A 25,585-nucleotide genomic window follows, 5' to 3' on the forward strand; every position below is an offset into this window, starting at 1 on the left:
TTTTAAGTTTCACCATTCTGTTAATCCTACCTTTTTATGTCACATTAAAAAATAGTCACTTCATGTCTGTTTTTAAAAACCAGTTCGTGTGAAAGTTTAAGTTTACTTCCCCCCTAACCATTGATTACCCTCCAAATCTTACGTTATTTTAGAAAGCAGAGTGTGTATCATCTAGCTGAGAAAAATACTAAAATTAAAATGTGCTCCAGGCATACTGCTTAGTTTTCTATCTTAATGAAATGAGAAAGTGTGAGCCACTGAAATTAATTCTTCCATCAGGATTATTGTGTGGTTCACAGCTCTGAATACAAATAGATGTAGAGATCAATAAGCTTTTACCATTTATAGCCCTTAAAATCTATATCCAAATCTCAGAAATCAGAGTGTAATACCACAGAATAAAAGTGTTCAATAAGATACATGCTGAGCTGGAGACAGTATCTGAAGAGCGGAGAAAGAAAGTCAGCCCAAATTTCTGGTAATATAAGATTAATAAAATAAGAATTCTTTAGCTCTGATAGGGAGGAATTACACTGGGCCACTTCCAGAGGTTTTCTGATGAGTAAGGTGACTTTTGCCGATGTTTTACTTGCCTTTCAGAGTGACCTAGATTGGCTAGATGTGATCCTGCTCTTCACCTAAGAAAACTGTCCTGTCACAGAAGCAACTGCTCCTGGCTCCCATTAAATTCATAATGCAGAGGGAGACCCTGCTTCTTACAGAGTTTTGCCATGTGAGAGGAGACCACAGCTCCTGTTACATGGGAACTCAGTAGAAATTGGAGGCCATGAACATGCCTTTGGCCCTAGTCCTTATACTTTGGAATCACAGCTTACAGGTCCCTTGTGCTTTGAGCAAAGAAAAATGTTAATTTACACATTGAGTGATAGTAAAAAAAAAAAAAAGATGATACAAATGAAATTGGGATGGAACTAAAATGGAGCCTTAGAAATGAAAGCATTAACTTAAGAAAGAAATACTACTTCAGGTGTAATCTAGTGAAGCTGAGTGATTCATTGCCTCAGAAGCTTAAAGGAATGAGAAATGCAGGTGGATTTTAAAATGGACTAAATGAGTATCAATTGCTTTTGTGAGGATCAATTGCTTTGAGAATTATGCAAGCTGAGAAACCTAATAATGTCTCATATTTGAGGAGAGTCAATTTATTAACTTGCAGTGACAAATCAAAGAACATTTTTATGCCATGTTTATTGGTGTGCAATTAACTAGGATGCTTTTGACACCTTTCTTTAATGCAGCAAGTATGGTTCTTATAACACAATCCTTGGCCTCATTTATGGAATACTCTACCATTTCCTGTGAGGCACCACAACAGCAATTTTCTTCTCAGAGTTTACCTTGATGACATAGTTAATCCTTATTTCACTCCTAATTTGGGATCCATCCACACATAAGAACCCTAGAGTGAAGTTGAGCTATTTTCTTGCCTTCGTGAGTTCACTGGGGAACGTACATACCAGCTCAAATTATCACAAGTCATCAGTGGCTAAAATTGAATAATTTTTTTTTTTTTTAACTTATTGCTATTCAGAAAGTTGTTAAACTGCATCACAATGAACTCAGACATTTCCATGGGTTTTCATGCCGTGATCCTTCCCATCCCCTGCGGGGATGATTTCCTGCTGTGTCTTTGTCTCCTGCTGTCTTTTAGGGGTGGTTATTCTAGTACTTCTTGAAGTGTTGGAAAAGGGCCTGCATTTTGAACAAAACAGTTAAAACTAAAAATAATCATATCACCAAAAGTAAACTCACAAGAAACTAGTTCCTTTCATGCCTTAAAAAAACAATTGTTTTCTGACTGAAATGCATTTTTGTCATGTTAACAGCATCTCTTTAAAGTTCCTTTTCATTTTTGGAGTATCCCTTTGATTTGAATTACAGGCTGCGTATCATATTAGAGGGGCAGTATTTATTTTCTTTCTTATTTCATTACGCAAATTCTTTGTCAGATATTTAAAACAATATGTATTTCCTCTAATCTGTGAATACAAGCTAAATATATTTATTTATTAACTGGTAGGCTGCATCCAATAATGAGGTAGCTCCATCTGCTTCAGGCTTGCGTAGACTTATGGTTGTCATCTGTGACAGCTCAATTCTGTGTGCTGATTGCTTTAGGATTTTGCAGCAATGCAGTTTTGTCATTCCATTTTCTTTAACAAGGTTGATAGAATTTGTAATTACTGATGGGCTCTGGCTGCTCTGTCTTCTTTATAACGTGCTGAGCTCATGTAAAATCTAAAAATAAAGAGAACCACCAAACCATGTTTATAAATATTCTTCCTCTACATAATGATTAGTATATTTTCTTTGATTTTATTTTTTTTTATCCTTTTAATTCTGCAAGGACCATGCCTCTTGTATCAATTAATGTTTTGAAATGGATGACCTGTGAATGTACGAGGAATACCCTTTAACCCAACAGGAATAAAGCTACTGTAATTACACTAACAGGAGAAACCCAGAAATTTGAATGAAACTCTCTCATTTTTTAAAATGCAAAGTTCAGTCAGGTTGCATCCTGTAGATCCCCACTGTTTGTGGCTTGACAAGCTATGTCTCTTGTTGAAGAGACCTCTTCAAAGGCAGCAGCAAATTTCTCATCTTCAGGTGCAGAGGCAACATAAAACCAATTCTAGAGCCAGAGGAAAATATGTTAGATATAGAAATGAGGTCACTGAGCTGGTTCCAGCATGGCTTTGCATCTTAGCAATGTGGCCGCGGAAGATTAAGCACCGAATCACACCACATAATTCTTTACCAGTGTCACCTTATCGTTCTATTAATTCAACATATAAAAGATAATTTTAAATTAATTTCTTTTTCAGCTTTTGTGCAAATTCCAGACAAAAATAAAAGATGACCTTGAAACTCATGGTTAGAGACTCAGGCCAAGTTAGAAAAAGAGCTTTCTCAGTACTTTTTACATGTGACCTAATACGCTGGGATTTATAGACTGTTTTCTGAAAAAATAGTTGTCAGGGGTTTATCTTATTCTTAGGTTTTATACACACCTAATCACTGGACAGAATTTATTTAATATTCTGTTTCAAAAGAACCATGACTTAAACAGTTAAGGAACTCCAGAGGAACCCTAAATAAACAATAGAATATTTTGTATATTAGGTTTCTTTTCAGAATTCCTCCAAAACTCAGGAATTCTTTATTATTTTTCAGGGGTGGTCAAAAGGGGGACTTTTCAGAATTCCTACAGCTCTTTTTCTATTAAATCCAGTGTTTCTTTCCCATATAAAGCTTCACAGATTAGCTGCTTTCCTATTCCTTTAAGGGTATGTGCAAAGATACATTTGATCCTATGAAATCATCCTGCATAAGAAAATATAAACTCTTTGATAGGATTAACTTCTCCATGGAATGCCCATGGTGAAAAATTTTATCAATAGAAATTGTCAAATACAGTCACAGTGCTTATCCTTAACCTCACTTGGATTTCAAGGAAATTTCTTTTAAAACGAAGAATTATTTTTTTTAAGTATTCTTTAAAATATTCACACAGTCTACCTGTTTTTCATGTCTTTATGCTTCCATTTATCCTAGTAGTACTAACACTCCTCATAATTTCTAATATGCCTTTCCTGCTAGATATCCCCAGTAGACTGTAGAGCCTGCTGACCTGCAATAGCTTCCTCCTTGCAAAGCTAGGTCCTGTAGCCCTATTTGTAGCTCCTTTTTCTTTTTCTCTCTTAGTGTTCATAATCAGAATTCCATTAATTTAGCTTTCTTTATAGCTTATCATGTGAATTTTTGTCACGTGATTTTTTTCCACTGTGAGACAAAAAGCAGCCTTTTTCTTTGCAGCCTCAGGTGTTCTGTGGCTGAACGAGAAGCTATTGTGGTAGCTCCTCATGGTGGCTTTTCTGCAGGCAGATTTTCAGTATGTGATGTTCTCTGAGACAAAGCTAAATGCAGCTGACATTTCATCACAGCTGAGAAAGTCGTGGGGGAGGTTTGGCCTGACCGAGGGTTTACTTTGGCTGAAGAATGAGCTCTGTGGAAAGCTGAGCTCTGATTACTCACAATCTATTGACCTGTGACTGTGTGATGGATGTGAAGCATCAGCATCTAAGTTTTGCATATTGGAAGAAAAAAGTCCAGAACAACAGTAATGCCTCTTATGTCATGTTCTAACAAGTAATGCTTGTCCATTCCCTCTGTTTCTCATCATTTTTCTCTTTTGCTTGTGAGTATTTATGTCATGGAGCACAAAGACCCATAAAGTACTGAGGCCAGGATTCTCAGAGGACTAAATTTGCTGCTCTGACTTCACAGGGGCAGGAGTAGCCAGAGCTGGTCTTCACAGAGGCAATCTCTGCTAGCATGACAAAAACATTTCTTGCTTCAGTGCATGATGTCCTTTTCTTAAAAGGCCTATTTGTAACTTTCTTTTATTGCAAAGATGAGTTTAATTCTTACTTGTCACCAGAAGGCAACATGGCAACTATATTCAATCTTCAGCACTGACAGGTAGAAATACTTAAAATAGAAATGTCTTACAGCAAAGCGTAGAATATATCAATGTAAAAAACTGAACATACCAAATGAGAAGCCAGCATAAATTTAATTAATTAAGGGCTCAGTTTAGTGTCTTTATCACATTTTTGTTTGTAAGTCTTTATACTTGAGGACCTTATCTGAAAGAGGGCGTTGCATTGTTTTTTTCTAAATTAAGTGAGATAATACCAATTAGATCTGTCTGAAAGCTAGGGTGGGTGTTTATTAATGCCTTGTGAGCATTTCTTCTGAATTTTTCAGTGAAGAACCAAAACAAATGTTAATGTTAGTTCTAACAACAATAGTGAAGAATACAGCTTCAGATCACTGTCTACTGTTAAAAAGACTCCTGGAATTTGGGCTTTTCTTTGCAGATAAAATTTTTAAATGAATATTTTCCTTACATAAACACTGAACAGACAGACATGACAAGAGAACACCTGCTTTCTAGTCTATGGCACATGCAACTATGGAGTTAGTGGCATATTCTCATCCTACCAATACACCTCCTATCTGTTAATAGGGGAGGTTGCCTATAGCTGATAAAGCAGCTGAGAAACTCATTTGCTGCTTTCTCTTTCTGTTATGGCTAGCAGATAAGGTGACAACTAGTGTCATTTAAGTTTTCCTTTCTCTTGGTACAGATGTTTTATGACTATGCATTTAAATAGTCACTTATACCACATTTTACAGATACATTTACACATGGTATGCTTGTATTAGGCCTGGTGAATCCACTGAAGGGTGAAGAGTGTCGATAAGATCATAAAATGTGCATTTACTTCTGTATCTATACATGCCTACAGTTATGTGTGTGCATTATATTTTGTAGTTTCTTAGGCATGTCATAACATAATACTCCCCCTCTTTTTTGCATGAAATTAAAATGTGTTCTTATATAAACATATTGCTTTTAAATTGAGGGATGGGCACTAAGTGAGAAAAGCAATACCACTCAGTGCCAATGATGCAAAGTATGCTGCTATGCACTAAGTACTTTGGTATTACAAGGTTGTGCCAAAAAAACTCATCCATTGTTGAAGCTGAAAACTACACGGACTGGCCCTTGAGAAGTTACTCCAAAGAAGGAGGAAGGGAGGATGTTCAGATTTGTGACGTTTGTCTTCTCACGTCCCCATTACACTTGATGGAGCTCTGCTTTCCTGGGGATGGCTCTAAAGAGCTGCCTGCTCACAGGAAGTCGTGAATGAATTCCTTGTTTTGCTTTACTTGGACATGCAACTTTTGCTTTACCAATTAAACTGTCTTTATATCGACCCATGAATTTTCCCACTTTACTGTCCTGATTCTCTTCCCCATCCCACCGGGAGTGAGTGAGTGAGTGGCTGTGTGGGGCAGAGCTGCCTACTGGGGTTTAACCACAACAGAAGTTTATATGCAAAGTCTTCATCCATCATGCTAATCCACAAAGGAAGTTTTTCAGGCCTGTATGAAGCCTGTTGGGTAGATTCTTTCCTTCCATATGTTCCGATGGCACTGTGATCAGAGTGATGGAAGAAAGAATAGAGTATAATGTGTTCACTCTGCATAAACAGCAAATGTCATTATAGCATGCTTTCATTCTATCAGGTCAGCACTTCAGAAACACAACATCACCTTTATTAAAAGTGTGGTTTAAATGCTAATATGAAACTATTGTGAAAGCTGTGCAACTTCTGCGCGTTGAGACTACTTTTGCCTATGTGTTGTACCAGAATTAAAGAGTCTACCCCACCACAATGTCCTGTTTTCTTAACAGTTTATGATATTTTAATCTCCACTTCTCTCAAATCCTCTGTCTATCCCTTTCTTAATCACTCTGCATAATAAAAAGTCCATGTATTAAGAAAGCATGCTGAGGTTTTCCAGCCAAGTCTCCACTCAAACTAACCAGTCTTTGAATCTTATTATGTACAACAGAGCATATTGAATTCACTCCTGTCAGTAAGACTTTATTATATGGCATGAGACTGAACCAGATTATATCATTGACAGCTGCATAATATAAATGGAGAGGAGTTGCTGTGTATAGTGGGAAACACTAGAAGCAGATTAGAAATTTCTTTGCTTCGTTTTGACCACTGAAACTGTGCCAATTTATGCTATTTAATAGTGCTGTGATTTGTTTAAAACAAACAATTAATATTCACAAGAATTCCAATTATACTTAGCTTAAAGAAGGAATAAGAAAGCTAGGTATCTTGCAGAGATTCCATTGGAAGCTGCAGCCATGTGCTCCTATGGTTTTGTTTTTCTATTACCTTATTCACCTGTTCATATCCTGCATATCCCTGAAGGGTAAATTTCCATGCTGGCCCGTGAGTCTTTCTTGGTCAACAAGTGGATTATCCTTCACCAAGCAAATGATCTTCCTGCTGGACTCAAAACTGCTGGAGAGATTTTCTGTTCTTTCATCCGTCTATGAATATTTATTACTCTACTAGGTGAGTCTAATAAGAGTCTGATTTAAAACCATTGAACTCAAAAGGAGTCTTTCAGATTATTTTAATGGGATTTGGTGCTGACCCTAAGACTTTATGTCAGTAGATGTTACTGAGAGCTGTAAGCATTCTGAAGAGATGGGGAATGAACACAAAGGAGCAGAGCCTGCATGTATAAAGAAATCAGATGTCTCAGGTTTCACTAAGAGGTTTTTATTTAGCTGCTACATAAACTATTTGACAAATGAAGCTGAATTTACGGTCTTACTCATGGGGTGTCAGAACTCTGCTTATTTCTCTATTTTTTACTAGTCTATATTCTGTTTGATACCCACAAGAAGAATAAGATAGTACTGTACTGCGAACAGTACTGCTATTCATAGAAGTAGCTGCCTAAATTGTGGTCTGAAGGCTGTTCCCTGAAATAATAGAAGAAAATACATAGCAGAGGTTTATAAAGATAAAAATCAAAAAAAATATCTCTTGAAGTAAGGTATGTATGTCTTTTATATATGTGTGCACATATATCTTACATTTTAGCTGAGAGGCACTGAAAGTTTATTATTGATATACGAATACATATAGTAGTATCTATCTATATATATATGCACTTAAAGTTAAGTGAGAATATTAAATATTTTGCAGTAATTTCAATGGAAACTGCTTTACTTGTGTGTGTATATATATAGGCATCCAAAGAGTTGCAATCAACAGCTCAGTATCCAAATGGAAACCAATAATGAGTGGCATCCCTGAAGGCTCTGTACTGGGACCAATACTATTTAATATCTTCATCAATGACATAGATAGTGAGAATGAGTGCACCCTTAGAAAGTTTGCAGGTGACACCAACCTGAGTGGTGCAGTTGATATGCTTGCAAGGGGACCTTGACAGGCCTTAGGAGTGGGCCCATGTGAACCTCATGAAGTTCAACAAGACCAAGTGCAAGGTCCTTGCAAGGTTGCAGCAATTCCCAATATCAGTACAGACTTGGGGATGAATTGAGCGAGAGCAGCCCTGCACAGAAGAACTTGGGGATATTGGTAGACGAGAAACTGGATATGAGCAGGCAATGTGTGCTTGCAGCCCAGAAAGCCAACTGTATCCTGGGCTGCATAAAGAGAAACAGAGACAGCAAATTAAGGGAGCTGATTCTCCCCCTCTACTCTTGTGAGACCCCGCCTGTGGTACTGCATCCAGCTCTGGAGCCCTCAGCACAAGAAGGCATGGGCCTGTTAGAGCGAGTCCAGAGGAGGGCCATGAAAATAATCATAGAGCTGGAGCACCTCTCCTATGAAGAAAGGCTGAGAGAGTTGGGGGTGTTCAACCTGGGGAAGAGAAGTCCCCAGGGAGACCTTATTGCAACCTGTCAATACTTAAAAGGGGCTTATAAGAAAGATGAAGAAAGACTTTTTACCAAGGCCTGTAGTGACAGGACAATGGTCAAAGGTTTTAAACTGAAAGAGGATAGATTTAGATTGGACATAAGGAAGAAATTTTTTACGATAAGGATGGTGAGACACTGGCACAGATTGCCCAGAGAAGTTGTGGATGCCCCATTACTGGAAGTGTTCAAAGCCAGGTTGGATGGGGCTTTGAGCAACCTGATCTAGTGAAAGATGTTGCTGACCATGGCAGGGGTATTACATCTTTAAGGTGCCTTCCAATGCAAACCTTTCTGTAATTCTATGTTTCTCTCATTCTGTGACTTGCTCTATGATATATATAATACATAAACAATGAATTTCAGAGGCTTATCAGACCTTTTCTAAAATTTGCACGTTCTTTGAGATTTGTCCTTCTTTTACTATAAACTCAATTCTGAAGTAAGGGACAGAGTAGTGATTGCCACAGTGACTGGTGGGAAGTGAGTGTACCCAGATGTACAACTTCGGTAAACACTTCTTACCTCTTGGTTTTTGAGCAGGTAAGTGTAATTTCTGCCCTGGCAAAGTTGAATTTTACTTTTGTTATGCAATAAATATTGCAAACAGTATGGACACCAGGCGATTTATTAGTGAGCTGATTTCTCAGTATCCACTGCATCTCAGCTAACAATGGCACGTAGTTCTAGCTCTATCCTCTCTGCTGACTTTTGACATAGCAGGAAGGAGTGTAATGTCAAAACACTTTGCAATACAACTGCTGAACTAATGTTAGGCTTTCCTGGTCAGTGCTAGAGTATTCAGTTTCAGTGCTTTGAAGAAGGAAGATTTTAATTTCTGTTGCTGTTTGATGTGAAGAATGAAAGCATGAAAATTAGTCTCACAATGCAAAAACTTACCTGAACAGGACCCTTAACCGAGAATCATTGGCAGCTTTGGTAATTATTCCAAAGCAAAATTCCTCCTGAAATACATGATAATTGGATGCATTTGTAATATTTTTTCAGTAGTATATTATTTTAATTTCTCTTCCTAAAGTGAAGTGGCGATATTTAGCCATTTATTTCTACAAACTTCCACAGGCCATGTATAATTTCTTGGTGGAGCTAAATATCACACGCATAGTTTATCTTGTGAGTTGTCTGAAAAGACCTATGTGATGATTGTTGTCCAGTCTCCTGTGGTTCCTTGAGAGCATCAATTAACAAGGCCTCTCACCTTACTAATTTAGGTAAAAACTGAAGTTTTTTATTTTTGCTGGAAAGAGAAATTAAGATGTGCAGTTAAATGCGAGATCCAGTCAGGGAGGCAACAGTGATTAGCCTTGGCAGGAAATACTTGCTGCTTTCTCTCTTCTATTCTGACACAGATGACATGTCAATTATCTACTGACCCTACAAATGGAGAATGTAAGATTGCAGGTGAACTGCAGGCTTATGCGTGATAGGATAGTGTGCACTCCTGCCAGTGTATGGAAAGGTGAAGAGCTATTTTCAATCTCTACTGCAAATCTTTGATGTTTGCAGAGATATAAAGAGATCAGCAAACAATGTATTTAGGACATGCTTCTATTTTTAAAATGTACTCTAACGAATTACAGTGTTCTATTTGATCCTACCATTGAACTCAGAATTTGGAGTGGAGATAAAGAGAGTCAGTAAGTATAAAACTGAATTCTGTTTAACACCCAGATTCAAAAGAAGTGGTGTCCTGTGTTGGAAACCTGATAACACTGAATATGGCCTGGTAGAATTATCAGAATATTAGCAAGCAGCTGATGTTAATAACATCAGCTCAAGTCTTCCAAGAATTTAAGAAAAAGAAGAATTGTTTAATTTGGTAAGATCTTCTCTGTATCACCTGCCATTAGATTTCACATAGCTCCTGTACTGAGACTAATAACTTGTGTCTTCTTGAGAAGATATTGCCACCTCTGTAATTAGCGTTTTGGCACAAATCTTGTGGAATGTATGACTTTGGGATGCATCAGTGAAATCCATTGAACATTATTTATTTTTCATAGGTTAAAAAAGAGTGAGTATTCTTTGTAGTCTTTACGAAATTTCACAAACTATGGCTCTGTATGTATCAGAAAGTTTGTAATATGAGTAAAAGTAGATTTAAGAAATATTTTCAACATACAGACCTTTTATTTGTTCCTCAGATAAACAAAACCCCCATGTTTAGACTGTAATTAAGGACTGTTAGAGTTTGTTGTTAATTTTATCTTCACATTCATTATTTTTATAATATTCAAAATATTTTGTAATCAAAAGAATGTAAAACTTTGACAAAACAAATTTAAGTATGCTAAATAAAGAAAAAAATTAATACCAATAACTCACTTTCTGTCCTGCATTTTTGCATTTATTATTTCCTGTTAAATTCAAGATGCTTTAAATTAACCTTTTTTTCCCCTTCAAGTTGTCACTGAAAGACAGAGCTGAAGTGGCTCACGTGGCCTAAATATTTGATAACATCAAATGATGATATGGTGTATTTTGACATAGAAGTAATTAAATGCCTGAATTAAACAAAAAACAAACAAACAACGTTTTAAAAATGGGTGATTTCACAATACCTCTGTAGCATGTATAGATTCAAACTGGGTTACGGCTGCTGTGATCATAGAAGATCTTACAGTCAAAGGACGTAGTTATTCATTGTTAAGTTTTCTTGTCAGGACAGAGCACTTTGTAATGATCTGCAAAAAAATCTACCCTTTTTATTCCTGTATTAAAGCAAAAGTTGACGTGTTGAGTACTTCTTTAAATAGAAAAATAAAATTAAAAAATCTTGAATCTGAAACAACTTTCTTTCAGATTCCTTAAGAATCAATCTACACAAAAATCATAGGTTGCTTACCCCTATTCTTTCTGTATGAGTTGGGTTGCTTGCTTAGGTTACATTTCTCTTACAGTTAGATGACCATGGAAGCCCACTGCAGAACTGCAGCCGTGGAGGAATCATTAGGATTTCACTAGATTTTTTTTGGAGAAGGTGCGCATGTTCTGTGGTACATACTTTATGCTCACATTTTCCAGAGTGTGGTGGGTTGACCTTGGCTGGCTGCCAGGTGCCCACCAAGCCACAATATCACTTTCCATTCTCAACAGGACAGAGGGAGAAAATATGATGGAACAGCTCATGGGTTGAGCTAAGGACAGGGAGATCACTTACCAGTTACTGTCATGAACGACGCAGATTCGACTGGGGAAAATAATTTAATTTATTTCCAATTAATAACAGAGTATGTGTCCTGGTTTGACGTAAAACAGAACCAATTTTCTGTTCAGTAATTTTACTTTTTACCTAAGCCTCTTCTTACCAACTGACCTCTGAAATTAACAGCATATTATAAGAAACACTGTTCATTCTCAGAGTGATAAGACCTGATTATGCCAAGGAATGGTATGCAGAGAGGATCTCACTTATTGCTATAACAATCAAGGTCAGATAACTTTGTTATTTGCCCCGTTGAAGGGTTGGAAGTGAAAAAGTGTAGAGAGGTCGCTCCTGCAAGATGGCTTACGTGCACACACCTACCGCTTTTCTTCCTGCACGACTTCTCCAAAGGAGGAGCAGCCTCCTTAGAAGCAGCAGCCAACTTGGAAGCTCCAGCTGTGCGGAGGAGTGGGAGGACAATGACTGGGAGGAGAAACAAGACCCTTCTGACACTCTGGGTCAAGACAAGTCTCACTTTGAGAATGAGATGAAGAGAAGTTGGGGCTCTTGGTTGCTGAAGCCACCCCTGTCTGGATATGGGAACCCGCCTGCTGGTCGCAGCTCCTGCTGAGGGCAGCCTGGGCGTTATTTCCTCAGTTGCTCCACTGCAAAGGGACTGCTGACCTCCTCCTGCTCCTGCAAGCTCCTGCTGAGGAATACCTCCATGACTACCCCTGGATGTGTAGGACTGTAGTATAGTCTTGGTAGACATAGATAAGCTAGCTAGGAGTTGTTTCTTGTGTAGTTTAGGCTCTACAATAGAAATGGATCTTCGTGCGGTAAGGACTGCAGTCCAGTCGGCTTCCAGGCATTCGGCAAAAGCAGGGTCTGGTGGAAGATGCTGCTGCAAGGAGCCGTCCACAGGCACACGCTCACTTCCCCTCCCATGGCTGGGCAAGTCATGAAACCCTGTACAGGTCCGTCAGAGCTCCATTTCCCCCTCTCTCTGATGGGGCAGTACGCGTCAAGTAGCCTCCAGTCATCCTATGCCACCATACTCATCCTTCATAGCTGCTTAGGACCTTTGGGCATTTCCACCTTTGTAGATAGCATTAGCCCTGAAAGAGAGGGGTGAAAATTGTGGAGAAGTTCCGCTGCCTCACTGTTGTCATTTTTATGCACAGGTCTTTAGCACCTCCTTTTCTTCTTTCTCTTCTTCTGGCCTTCTGGATACCCCTTTGTACAGCCCCTCTGTACTTACACGCTTCCTTCAAAGGATGCTGTTGAAATCAGCGGTTCCATCACAGGATCTTGCTGTTTCACCTCAAGCCGCTCTCTTTTGGAGACTGGTCCCATAAAGCAAACCCCCAAAGGCCTACAGAGGCCATCGGGTTACTCTATTTCTGATCACCAGCTCTTCACCCGCAGATGGAGAGTCATCAAGCTCTGGACGCAGTTTCACGGCTCCTGCGAGATGGTCCATGTGCACACGCCTACCGCTTTTCTTCCTGCACTACTTCTCCAAAGGAGAAGGACAGTATTGCCTGCTGTCCTGGCTTTAGCTAAAACGGAACCAATTTTCTTTTCAGTAATTTTGAGTTTCAGTTAAGTCTCTTCTAACTAACCGCGCTCTCTGAAATAATCGACCTATTTTTCAGCCAGTGTCAGCTTCTATTAGAAATAAGGCCTGATGTTTATAATTAATACCAAAAAATTGTATGCAGAGTGTCTCATGCTTATACTTATTGCTATAACAACCAAGACCAGCTGGCTTTGTTATGCGCCAAGTTGGAGCGCCAAAGCTGAGGGATCAAATGGTCAGGCTTCTTTCCTCAATGGCCAGCATCCCAGGAGGACTCTGTCCATCTGCCTTTGATCCTGATCCGTGTGTTCCTGAATCCAGATCCTGAGTTCAGCTCCCATCTGTCACTGAGTCCAGTCTGGGACTTTCCTTGTGTCTGCTGGTGACTCAGTCATCATCCTGGGAGCTTGATATGGTTTTGTGTATATTGTATATATCTCTTTTTAATTATTATTATTGTTTTATTAATTTATTAATATTTTTGTTAAAGAAGTTTAGTTTTTTTCTAAACTAATTTCTCTCTCTTTCTCTCATTTTTCTCTGTTTCTCTCTCTTTCTGCCCTCTTTGGAGAGAGAGGTTGAGAAGAGCATCTGTCGCTTGCTTCAGTGGCCAGTCTGGCCCAAACCACAACAGTAGGATAATGAGAAATAAGAACAAATCGAAAAACACCTTCCGCTGACCCTTCCCTTCTTTCCCAGCTCAACTTCACTCCTGTCTTCTCTACCTCCTCCCCCCGAGGAATGAGGGGTTGTGGTCAGTTGTCATGTTTGGCATTTTGTCGGTGACACTCCGTCCTCCTCAGGCTCTTCCTCTGCTCCAGTGTGGCATCCTTAATGAACTTCTCCAATATGAGTCTTTCCCATGGGCCGTAGTTCTTCAAGAACTTCTCTGGCATGGGTCCTTTCCATGGAGTGCAATCCTTCAGGCAAGGACTGCTCCAGTGTGGGTTCCCCACAGTGTCACACATCCTTCCAGAAAACCTGCTTCAGCATGGGCTCCTCTCCATGGGCCATTGGTCCTGCCAGGAGCCTGCTCCAGTGTGGGCTGCGGGTGTTGCAGTTTCCTTCAGAGCGCATCTGCTTTCTCTGGCATGGGGTCCTTCATGGGCTTCTGTGTGGATATCTACTCCACCGTGGTCCTCCATGAGTTGCAGGGGGAAAACCAGCATCATTATAGTCTTCTCTAGAGGCTACAAGGGATATCTGCTTTGGCTCCTGGAGCACCTCCTCCCCCTCCTTCTTTGCTAATCTTCGCGTTTGTAGGGCTGTTTCTCTCACTTTTTCTCGTTCATCTCAAAGCTGCTGGTTTTGTCCTTTCTTAAATATGTTATCACAGAGTTGCCACCAGCATCACTGATAGGCTTAGCTTTTGCCAGTGGTGGGTCTATCTTGGATATGGCTGGAACTGGCTTTGCTAATCTGGGGGCAGCCTGGTGTATTCTCACAGAAGCCACCCATGCAGCCCCACAGCCTGCTACCAAACCCTTGCCATGTGTGTAAACCCAATACACACAGATAAATAATTTCACTCTGAATGAATAGCAAAGACAAGACTATTTAGAATAATGAAAAAGAAAGGTGATTTTTCTGACTCAGTCACAAAACTTTTGATTATAATAGGCTTTTAGTTTATTTAGCTTAACATAAAGAAACCTGTAGTGGTGTTCTCCATATATTCACAGTCCAAATTAGATATCATTTTAACAGGAATCTTTTGTATTATGGGTGCTCTCTTAAACCAAGGTTTCAGAAAACAGTTGGGCATGAAGGCTTTCTAATAAAGTTTCTAGTACAGAAACTACTCACATTCTACAAGTTATTAAGCTAATAAATGAATAGCCAGGTCAAATTCAAGTATCCTGAATTTACCAGTGAAAGGGCTCCATAGTTATACAGGCTGGCCTTTGAAGTTCTGCATTCTAAGGCCTTAGGTAAAATAACTACATAAAAAAATGTGCATATTTCAAATTTATGTTTCAATGTCCATTTAATGGACTGCATCTAGATCAAGGGCAATTTGTAGTCCATGACATGTCTTGGTATCCAAGTTTTCTGGATTAAGCAGTTGAACAGGTCACTTCCAGTTTATGCACCTGGATTTCCTTCCCTCAAATGGGGAGCAATGGCCTTGTTTCCAACCCCAGTGTAGCGCACTGCATGTGCCTGGACCATGTATGTCCTCTAATACAGATATCATCTGACATGGGACATGCTTCAGTGGATTATACACTTAAAATCCAACAGGGGATGTATTTTTTTCTTCAAGCAAGATGAAAGTTGCTGATTTACTGCCTCTAGACCTGAGTTCCTCTCCATTGCTTCCATTTTATTGGAAAGGTAGTGAGGCCATAGATTCTATAAATGAGTCTTACTTTTCAAGACAGAGTTTAACCTAAAAAAGTCAAGTATGTTCTTCAGATTCATCAGGATGATTTCAAACTCCTAATAATATTATGTCAGCTGGCCTTAAATTCTACTCTTAGAAATGTGAAGTTTTGCAGGATTTAACAAATCACACTTTTAACCTTTTTTGTTCATATACTTACATATAGGAGGCTCATTGTTCATGTAAAGGGGACTAAGAATGTTTTCTATACTAAAATAAATTAGAGTATTAACAAGGTTCAAAGAGATTGTTTTTCAAATTTTTAATTGTATATATGTATGTGTGTGTTTGTGTGTTTGTATTCAGAATATGATTCGCTATCACAAAAAGGGACATTATTTTGCCTGGTAGTGCTATTATTGCTCTGCCATTTTGTATCTTTGGAAAGGTACCAATTTTTGTTCTATTTCTAGGCCTTTAATAGTCCACTACTCTTAATTAAATATTCTGATGTCTCTTGTTAACTGCATAAGGACAGTGACATTGCCTGTAACTACTGCTTAGTTTCTTGGTATTTTTTAAAAGGTAAAGATGGTGAGTGCATTTGATGTATGTTAACTTTGTGGTCCAGTTTCATTACTATAAAAAATATATACATACTTGAGTCATTATTTAAGTTACTCCACATGCTGTTTTCCCTCCTGCATCTAATTCTTTCAATTCACTGAAAGAAGATGAATATACCATTGAATAACAATGCAAGTCACTTTTTGTAGAGTTAAAAGTGTGTAATTTCCCTCCTTCACCAAAGGTATACATTAGGACTTTAATGATGCATGAAGATGAATCCCAGTTGTAAATGCACAAGGCTTCATAATATTTTAGGGAACAAATAATTAGCATTTTGGAAATGTGTTTGCATCTCACACAAGCAATCTGGTTCTCCTCCTCCTTCCTGTTTTGAAGTCAATAGCCTGTGTTACATCAGCCATCTGCAGTTCCATAGACAGGTGCAGGGTCAGCATCACAGCTCCAAGTCTGGAGTTCAGAGAGAGCTGAAAAAATTGCTAAGCAACTAAGAAGAATTTCCAGCATCATTAAAAAAAACAACACCCCAGCATTTATTTCTAAAAATATGGAATTTTTATTTGTTTTTGTACATTTCTCTGGACAACTTGCAACTTTAAACTGTGTAGAATGAGTAGAATAATGAGTAATATATAAAGCTAACCATAAAGTGTGGGAAAGAAATCCAGTTAGTTTGTTAAGGACAAGGTATGCCTTGGAGGTAACAGACTATTTGAAGTAATGATTGCCTTAGAAACATGATGCTGCTTTCTAATAGTTGCACACACTAACCAAAACGCTGAGGTGGTGCGATGTGCCAAATAAGTACAGAGCAAGAAATCAGGCCAGTGAACCCTCCAAACCTTACACATTGTTGCATCTGCTCAAATTTCAGTTCTTTTTTTTTCTCCTTTCTATTGCTCGGGTGGGCTGAACCATTCCTACAAAATCCTCCCCTCTCTGCAAATGCTCCTCCCTTTAATTCTGACCTGTTAATACAATTTTAGGCAAAGAGAGTTATAAAAACACCATCCTCTACATAAAAATTATACATTTAACCAGTGCACCTTGGCAGAAATAAATTCTGTTCCTGGACCTGTCATCACACAAGCATGTGGTTCAATGAAGTACACAACTTCTAAATGCATGGAAAAGCACTGTCATAAAGTCCATCAATGCCAGGTGTCATGGGTGGAATGATGCACTTCACTCGTAAGGGAGAAGTAGAAATATATTTATTGATATAAAACAACTATTTAACAAAATTTGATAGTAAACGTGACAGCGATTTAACAAGTTTTGATGGCAAGGTACACTTGGTTGCTTACTGCATGGAGGACAGGGTCAGATTAAACTGTCAGGAGTACCCTCCCATTGAGTTGAAGTTCAAAGAGGACCCCATTGCTTTCTGAACTTCTCAGAGAGGAGTCTAGGTGTGGCTGGATCCAATCCTAATCCCAGACTTGGTCAACAGTTTATGTCTAAAGGGTTATATACGCAAAATTAATCCTTCATATGATTTAGCTAATATTTTGAAGTTTAACATGCAATTAATCCTTTACCAAGAATCTGTTGCAGCAAGGAGTCTTTGAATCTCAAGAAGCAACCTTGAGAGGCGTCCCTACCCAAGGGGAGATCCTGGCGTGCAGCCCGCTGATGTGAAGGAGAGCTCAAAGGGCTCTTAGGCTGCTTGCTATTTATGGGGGTAATATGATTGACTTATAGTCATATTTGCATATCGACCACAGTGCCAGTATTGTGGTTAGGTGGGCACATTGCTCAAGTTAGCCCTTGGCTATTGTGTTGTTATCTGTCTCCTTGAAACTACTTTTGAGCCAGATGAAGCCACCATGACTATAGGCACCCATTATCACCATCATGGGTGGTTATCACTTGGGCAGGATTATAGGAGATAAAGATCTGGTTGGGGGCAAGGGGAAGCACACCGTCACACCAGACAAATAATATTTTTCACCCAACATCCTCTTCTGAAAGTATATCTATTAGGTGAAATTATGGTAGTAATTAGGAAAAGATTTATTTTTCCCTTTTTACACACATAGTGTTTTCAAAATCAGTAAGGCTGACCAGACTTTACTGTTGAAGTTTTCATATATAAAATATATTTTAATTGATATTATTTATGTATGTAACAATGAAAACTTTTGGTATTATTGCCTAGTGATCTCCAGAATAACTTTTCTTTGGTTTTAATATCACACCTGTGCTTTTGTCAGGCTCTAAATTATTAGGTTTTTAGTACTATAACAATAACTGCTTTGATAATTCTATTTTTTTAATAGCACTATCTCAAATACGGATGATACCATTAATTGAATTATTTGAACACAGATGAGCAACACTGAGGAAAGTATAAATTTCTTCAAAATATCCTGATTTAGATGAAATGGAGATCCTATTTTTTTCTTAGACTAAAGCCAAAAAGTCTTACTTAAAGAAGATCATTAAATTTGTGTATGCACGTATCATAGATGGCATTTCAGGTTAGCAATAAGAGAGGCTAGCCAAAGCATGGATACCTTTTCAGTGAAAATGCTTGCTAGATGATACTGTCAGCAAAAAAAGAAATTACCTTCTTTAATTGCGTTCCAAACTTCTCTTGACCTCAAAACGTGAACTGATTATATAAACTTTTTTTTTCAATAAAGTAACTCTGTATGATTTTTCTACTGCTGTTATATAAGCATAAGCATGATATATATATATTTTCTTTCCAAGTTTAAGGCATAAAGTTAGTATATTGCTATTATTTCTTCATTCTCTCCTGTGCACTATCTAATACATTTGCATTGTTTGGTTTCCATTTATATGCTGATATTTCAGAAGACTACCCATCCGTTCTGGGAATATATATTCCTAGTCATATACAAGCTTTGATCTACTTCTCCTTCTACCTACAACCAGCATCACTTTCATATTCTGAATACAAATTCCAAATTAAAATATCCTTTTAGGAAGAGAATATGAAGGTATTTTGAGAAGCTGTACTGTTTAATAATTCATCTCTTATGCGCTAACAATCATGTGCTTGATATTTAGGCAACAGAGGTAAATAAAACACTCAGATCATCCTTCTTGCCTTCACTTGCATGTTCAGGTTATTTCTGGCTTATTCTCTTTCTTTGTTCCCTGGTGGTTGGCAGAATGGTGTTTGTGCTTCACTGTTGAAAATGGCTTTTCTCTTTTAAGATTCATGTGGCACAAGCAGGTTGAGGCTGAGAAAAAGTCTCTGATGCAGAGCATTAAGTGTTAAAAATGATGAATCCGATCAGGCTGTCTTTTGGCTTGCAGGGAAAAAGTACCTTCTGAACTCATTTCAGTGGGCAAACATGAGGTGAAACTCTCATCACAGAATCATAGAATGCGTTGGGTTGGAAGGGACCTTTGAAGGTCATCTAGTCCAACCCTCCTGCAGTAAGCAGGGACATCTTTAACTAGATCAGATTGCTCTTGTGGAGAAGGGGTGTGAATACAGGTGTTGAACCACACTGGCACATTAGGACATGGCCTGGGGTTTAGCTAACTAAACTCACCATGAGAAGACACTGGACATGGCATGAGAAATTGCTGGACATGGCAGATAACAGAGTGAGAAGCTGACAAGTGTTATGTGTTGCGCTGTAAGAAATCACCAGATTTCACAGATGGTTAAGGTGGAGTGAGGTGAGAGACAGCCAAATCTCACAAATAATTGAGGGATCAATTGGGGATCTCTTGAGAAGTGAAACCTTGCAAGGCCAGCAGACCCTTAGCAACCATAATCTGTGAGATACCAAATTTGGGTACAGATGTAAAAGAAGTGAGTCCAGTGAGGAAAACAAAGGTGGAGAAAGGGAGGGGTCAAGGTGGATGGGGAAAACAAGCATGGAAAATAGTGAGGAGCTGGAACAAGAGAAGCTAATTGAGTGCAAGTAAGCTGCTGGTGGGTATACTTCTCTCGTCAAGCTCTGTCATTTTATTAAATTCTATTCCTAACTAGTTTCTGGAGGAGTGCACTCCATTCCGGGTATGGGTGGGTGAACTAGCAGGACTAGTCAGTAAATAGTATGAGATCTGAGTGCCAGCCACTGGAGAGAGAAACTGTGGATCTGAGGAGCCCATAGGTCTAGGAGCTGGCTACTGATGGCAACCATGTTGTGTGTGGGACGATGTGGAGGTGAACCACTAGCAGACTTCAGGCTGGATTAGCATGCAGTAGAGACACCAGCACCTGGAAAGACTCAAGGTCTGAAGATCTGACCCAGTAACTGGTGAGGGGCCTGGGATCTGGGCAAAGATATTAGATGGACTTGGACCTTGGAGATAACATACAAGGAATCTTCGGATGTGGGTGTGCCTGCAAATCCAGGGAGTGAGGGTATGTGTACAGAACCGCTAGTGACCTTACACCCCAGTCTGTATGTGCACACACACGTGTGTGTGTGTATGTGTACCAGCAATGTGTACTCCACCTCATTGCTGGCTGGATCTGGGCACAGGAAACCTCTGCATCCATGCGTCTTGGATGGCCGATACCCTGTGGCATCTCGACAGGGCCCAGGAAAGATAATTCCTCTGAGTCCCAAAGTCTTCCAGGTCTGTCTGCCTTTTGCACTAAGTTTAACGTGGGTTAACATGTTAACTGGGAGGAACAATAAGTACACCTCTAGTCTTTGCTTCACCCTTAAAAGAGCCTTCAGCAGAAAAGTGCAAGATGAGAACATTGCTTTTTCATGAGAAACACAACGCAAATTTGATGTCATGACTTTTACCATCTTGTGTGAGGCATCTAAGACTATAGGAATTTAACTAGGAACAAATAAAACAAAATATATCCATCATATTATTTAGTATATACACACCTGAAAGCCAAATCAGTACTGGAAAAACAGCTTGGTTATGTAATTTAATATATAAATAGGCTTATTTCTAAACCTCACTATCATTTGCTATTTTGCTGTTTGCTTCCACTGCAATCCAGAAATTTAGTGTATGAAGTCTTTTAGGAGACTGCAAAGTCCAAGAGCTATGTATAGGAAAACGTTCATATATTTTTTTCTTATATGTTAAGTATTTTGACAAATACATTTGAAGTAATGTGACGTAAAATTGATATGTATTTACTGTTCCTGGAAGGACAATTATTTTTGTTTCCTTTCACTAGAAAGTTAATCAACACTGGTTTAGTTTCCCTGTTCTATGTAGACTAGTTACAAGCACACAGATGAACTTACGTTCTTCTATCCTGCACCATTACCAGCTGTATTAAGCAATTTGCAGATAAATCATTAATCATTTCCTTTTATGTTTAGTGTAATAATATTAATCATGAGTGAACAAATTGAGTAATCATATGGCTGTAATATGCAATTCCCACAGGAGCTCTGTTGTAATTTACTAATTAGGACCATGACACAATATTATAGACTAAATGTAAAATTACAGTTTGCTATTTCAATAATGTTTTAATTCCCAAGCTGCAGCAGCAATACCTGACCATGAACATGCCTCCTACGTCAACATAGTCTGCAAGATTGATGGTGCCAGGTAAGAAAGAGGCAAATAGGTTGCAGAAGTGGTGGAAACACTAGTAACTTTGGTGTGGATCATTTCCTGAAGAATTAATGAAATGGTTAACTTTTTCTGATGGTTATTAATTTACCAGGAAAAAAAAAAAACATGTTCTAGTTCTTGCTTATCAGATGATATACAATAATTATAAAGCAGAATAAAACCAAAGCAGAATAAAACAAATAAGCCATTGCAATCTATACGACTCTGATCACCTGGATTCCTGAAAGTTTTACATCTACTTTTTATCTCTTACTCATCTATAAGGATATGACCATAAATATCAACACTATGAGGATGAGTAACCAAATTTAGCAGCCAATGCTGTAAACTGAATACAATGGGATAGGTATTTAGGTCTATAGTCACCAAAATCATGATTCTGTCATATCACCAAAGCAAAGATGATTTTTTTTGGTCATATTTTATTGTTGTAGGGTTATGCTAACCCTTGTCCTGCAACAGGGGTCCAGAGAGCCTCATGTAACACATAATTTACTTATTATAACATCCCATGATCATAAAGGGCATATTCTTTATACCTTTGTCAGTGGAATGACTTGGATGTGTTTCAGGGAGGATTTTTAATAGAACAACAAGGCCACAGACCTTCATGTGTAAATGCACTTAGGTAGGCTGAACAAGCAAGCTTTACTGAGCATTTGTTCTAAACATTTTTCTGCAGTGACCTGTTTGAACAAAGCCTCTGCAATCTATGAAGATTATCTACGTGTTATTTTAGTTACGGTACTGAGGAAACATCGTTAATAACATATATTTTGAAATGTTCTTTATTGACAGTCTTTAAATCCTCTGGCCCTTTTTTAAACACTTATGCCATTATAGGAGTACTTAAAGTAATTTTTTTTCTTCAGAGCAAGCAGAGCTCATGAACATTTTTGTTAAACTTTATTTGGTACCTGATTGTTCCCTCTTAATCCATAAACTGACCTGACACTTTTTCCAACCAAGTATTGAACCAAATTCCTATATCTCTCAATTGCTAGAGCACGTTTTGGAAGGCTTTGGGTTTGAAAAGTTTCTTTATTATTTTGAGTTTTCATTTCATAAGAGTTTCATATATTCTTTCCTATGGGATGGACACTATTCTGTGGAGCATGGATTCACGGACTCTGGTGGGGTACAGACCAAAGACCTTTATTGCAACAATTTGACAGGTTTTATAGCTTTACACACTCTCCACACGCAAGTTGTGTCCTGCTGATAGGTTGAAGGTCGACTGCCACGGGCTTCTCTACTTCTTCCAATTGGTTTCTGCTGTCTGTTCACGAGGAGCAACAACTTCATTCTCACGTCCTGTTTCTTGCTGATTCTTACTTGTTTTTCTGTTCTTTCAAGCCCTCTCTCAAGGACGCAGCTTTATCTCATCAAAGTTGAACAGACCTATGCTGCTCTCTATTCCCACACTATTCTTCATTATCCAAGAAGGAAAGGGTTCTTTGGTTTTTTGTTTGTTTGTTTGTTTGTTTTTAATCTTCTGCTATTTGCTATAAAAGGTATAACTCTTAGTTTAAAAAACTTCCTAAAGATACAGTAGAAGACTTTATTAAACAGATTCTCAGAATGAATATTTTGCTCATTTACATGATATTCCAGCTTCTTCCAAATCCTAGTGGAAACCATTTTGTGTTTCATCTTTGAATTCACACTACTTTTTTTCAGTTGGTGTTTTATTCCAGAAATTTTTACTAGAAAACAATATTTTCTCTTTTCTTCATTTTTTATTAATTAAAAGATATGCTATTTAATAGAGCAGTTTCAGTTATAAAGTAATTAATATAATAGGATTTCAAAGAACCGCACTGGGGAAAACGTGTAATCTTTCAAGAGAGAAACTTGAATGCAGAAAGCATATTTTAGAGTTAAATTTCATCTGAATACCTGACTTAATTATGGGCCACTGTGCAATTGCAGCATGTTCTGGGTCACTGACTGGGAAGACATATTTGGACAAGACACATCTATTCACCGCATTACCCTGCAGTATTAGCTTTGTCACTGAGATCAGCAACACTACTGTCAATTAGTGTGTTAATATCTGACCATTGGCTCTCTGATGGCTTTGTTTTATTTTTAAATTAAGATTAAAATTCAACATATAATATATAGCTTTGGCTAACCATGGGAGATTAATATAAACTGACCTTTTTCCACAATTTTCAGTGATGCTTGGGCCCCTTGAAAATGCTGGGTTTCTTAGGTTTGGTATTTCTTTTTGTGGTAGCAATTAACTTTTTTTTGTTTCCCCCGGAAGAAGCCTTTATAGCTGCTGACACTTCATTTGCATAAAAATATTTTTTTTGAAGCTTGTGAATTTATGAAACAAAGAGTAATGATGAATAGACATCATAGCAACACGGAAGCAGGAGTTTTGTGAGAGCTGCCTGCTGTGTGCACTTTTGTGTTCAGCCTAGCAGAATTTGGAGGGCTCAAACAGAATAAAACTACGGACTTAAGGGCAGAAAATAGGACAGCAGTCAAAAAACATTGAATTTAGCGCATAATGGATGCAGTGCGCTGACAGCAATCTGTCAGCTGCAGTCCTAGCTGGAGGCTTGATAAATGCTACCAGTAGATCTGAGTGGAGTTAGACACTGGAAATTTGACTGCAAACAGGAAGACTGAATTCACTCAAGAGACCAACATGGTTTATTGGCGCTTCCTTAAGCCTGAAAGTCTTCTGGGCCCCTAGAGCTGTGTGAGGGACTTGGTTGCTCATCCTCAGCAGATGAAGAGCTGCCTTGGATTCTGAGGGTTAGTCTCATTACAAGATCCCCTCTTGCAATCTAGTTACCTGTTGTTTAATCTACAGAATGGACAGGAGCCGACAGTCTTTCAGAAAGGCAAATTAAAAACTGGGCTTTCTATTACCAAATTATTCTTTGGGGTTTGTGTATGATTTTCCTAAGGCTAACAATTATTTCTCCATATTCCTTTGAAAATGATTAGCAGTGTATTAGTGTATTACAGAGGTAGTCTATTTAGAGGTGTATTTAATAATTTCCAATTACTGGTTTAGAGACTGAAGGCAAAACAAAACAGGGAAAGGAAGAAGAAAGATTTAATATCTACTTTGTTTTGTTTTTTTTTTCTTTTTTTTTTTTTACTCGAGTAGCAAAATATCATGCCAAATCCTTAACAAAATAAAATAAAAGTTTCAAAATATCTTCAATAGTAAAGAAGAATAAATACTGATTAAATATGAATTTAATGAGATTGTATTATAAACGCCAAATTATTACGATAATTCTGAATTATTCTCCTTGGGAAAAATACACCATGAGGGCACCACCAGCTCTGCCTGTCCCTGCCCATCTCCCCACACCCTGCCCATGGTCCAGGACCCAACATCAGCCCCCCAGGACCCCATCCGTGGGCCCATGCCCTGGTCCACACGGAGGTGCCTGATGCCCAGGGCTATGGCTGCCTTGGTGGTCCCCAGCTGCCCTGCTCCTGGCCGGAGGTGGGATGGCCCCTGGGTGCCAGGCCCTGCCCTGATGTCCCCCACATAGGGATCTTCTGATGGTCCTGGATCCAGGGAGCCGCTGCCTTCACAGCACCCTGACACACCATTGGTGTGCCAAGACATCTAGGAAGATATAGCACAGGATCTTTGGGGGATTCATATTTCCACTCGCTGCTTGTATTTTAAGTGTGATGCTTGGGTGGAGAAACACATCATCCAAAGATTTTCTGATAACCAGACTAGAAAGAATTGAGCAAAAAATAACTGGAAAAAGTTTTGCTACCTCAGCTGTTACTGTAGAGATCCCATCCCTTATCTTCTTCCCCTTTGACCGCCTTTGGGGTCCCACTGCTGCTGACCAGCTGTCTCCATCTGGTATATGGCAGTGAGAGAATGGCAGCCCAGGTTCTTGCTAGCAAGGATTCTGGCAGTGTTGATGGTGGTGCTTCTCGCTTTACGTTCACCTGGGGACGTTTTGTTGCGTTTCCTGTGAAAGTTTGCTCACTTACTCCAGCATTGGTCCACAA

The sequence above is a fragment of the Chroicocephalus ridibundus genome, chromosome 1 (assembly GCF_963924245.1).
Source record: "Chroicocephalus ridibundus chromosome 1, bChrRid1.1, whole genome shotgun sequence".
NCBI classification, from domain to species: domain Eukaryota; kingdom Metazoa; phylum Chordata; class Aves; order Charadriiformes; family Laridae; genus Chroicocephalus; species Chroicocephalus ridibundus.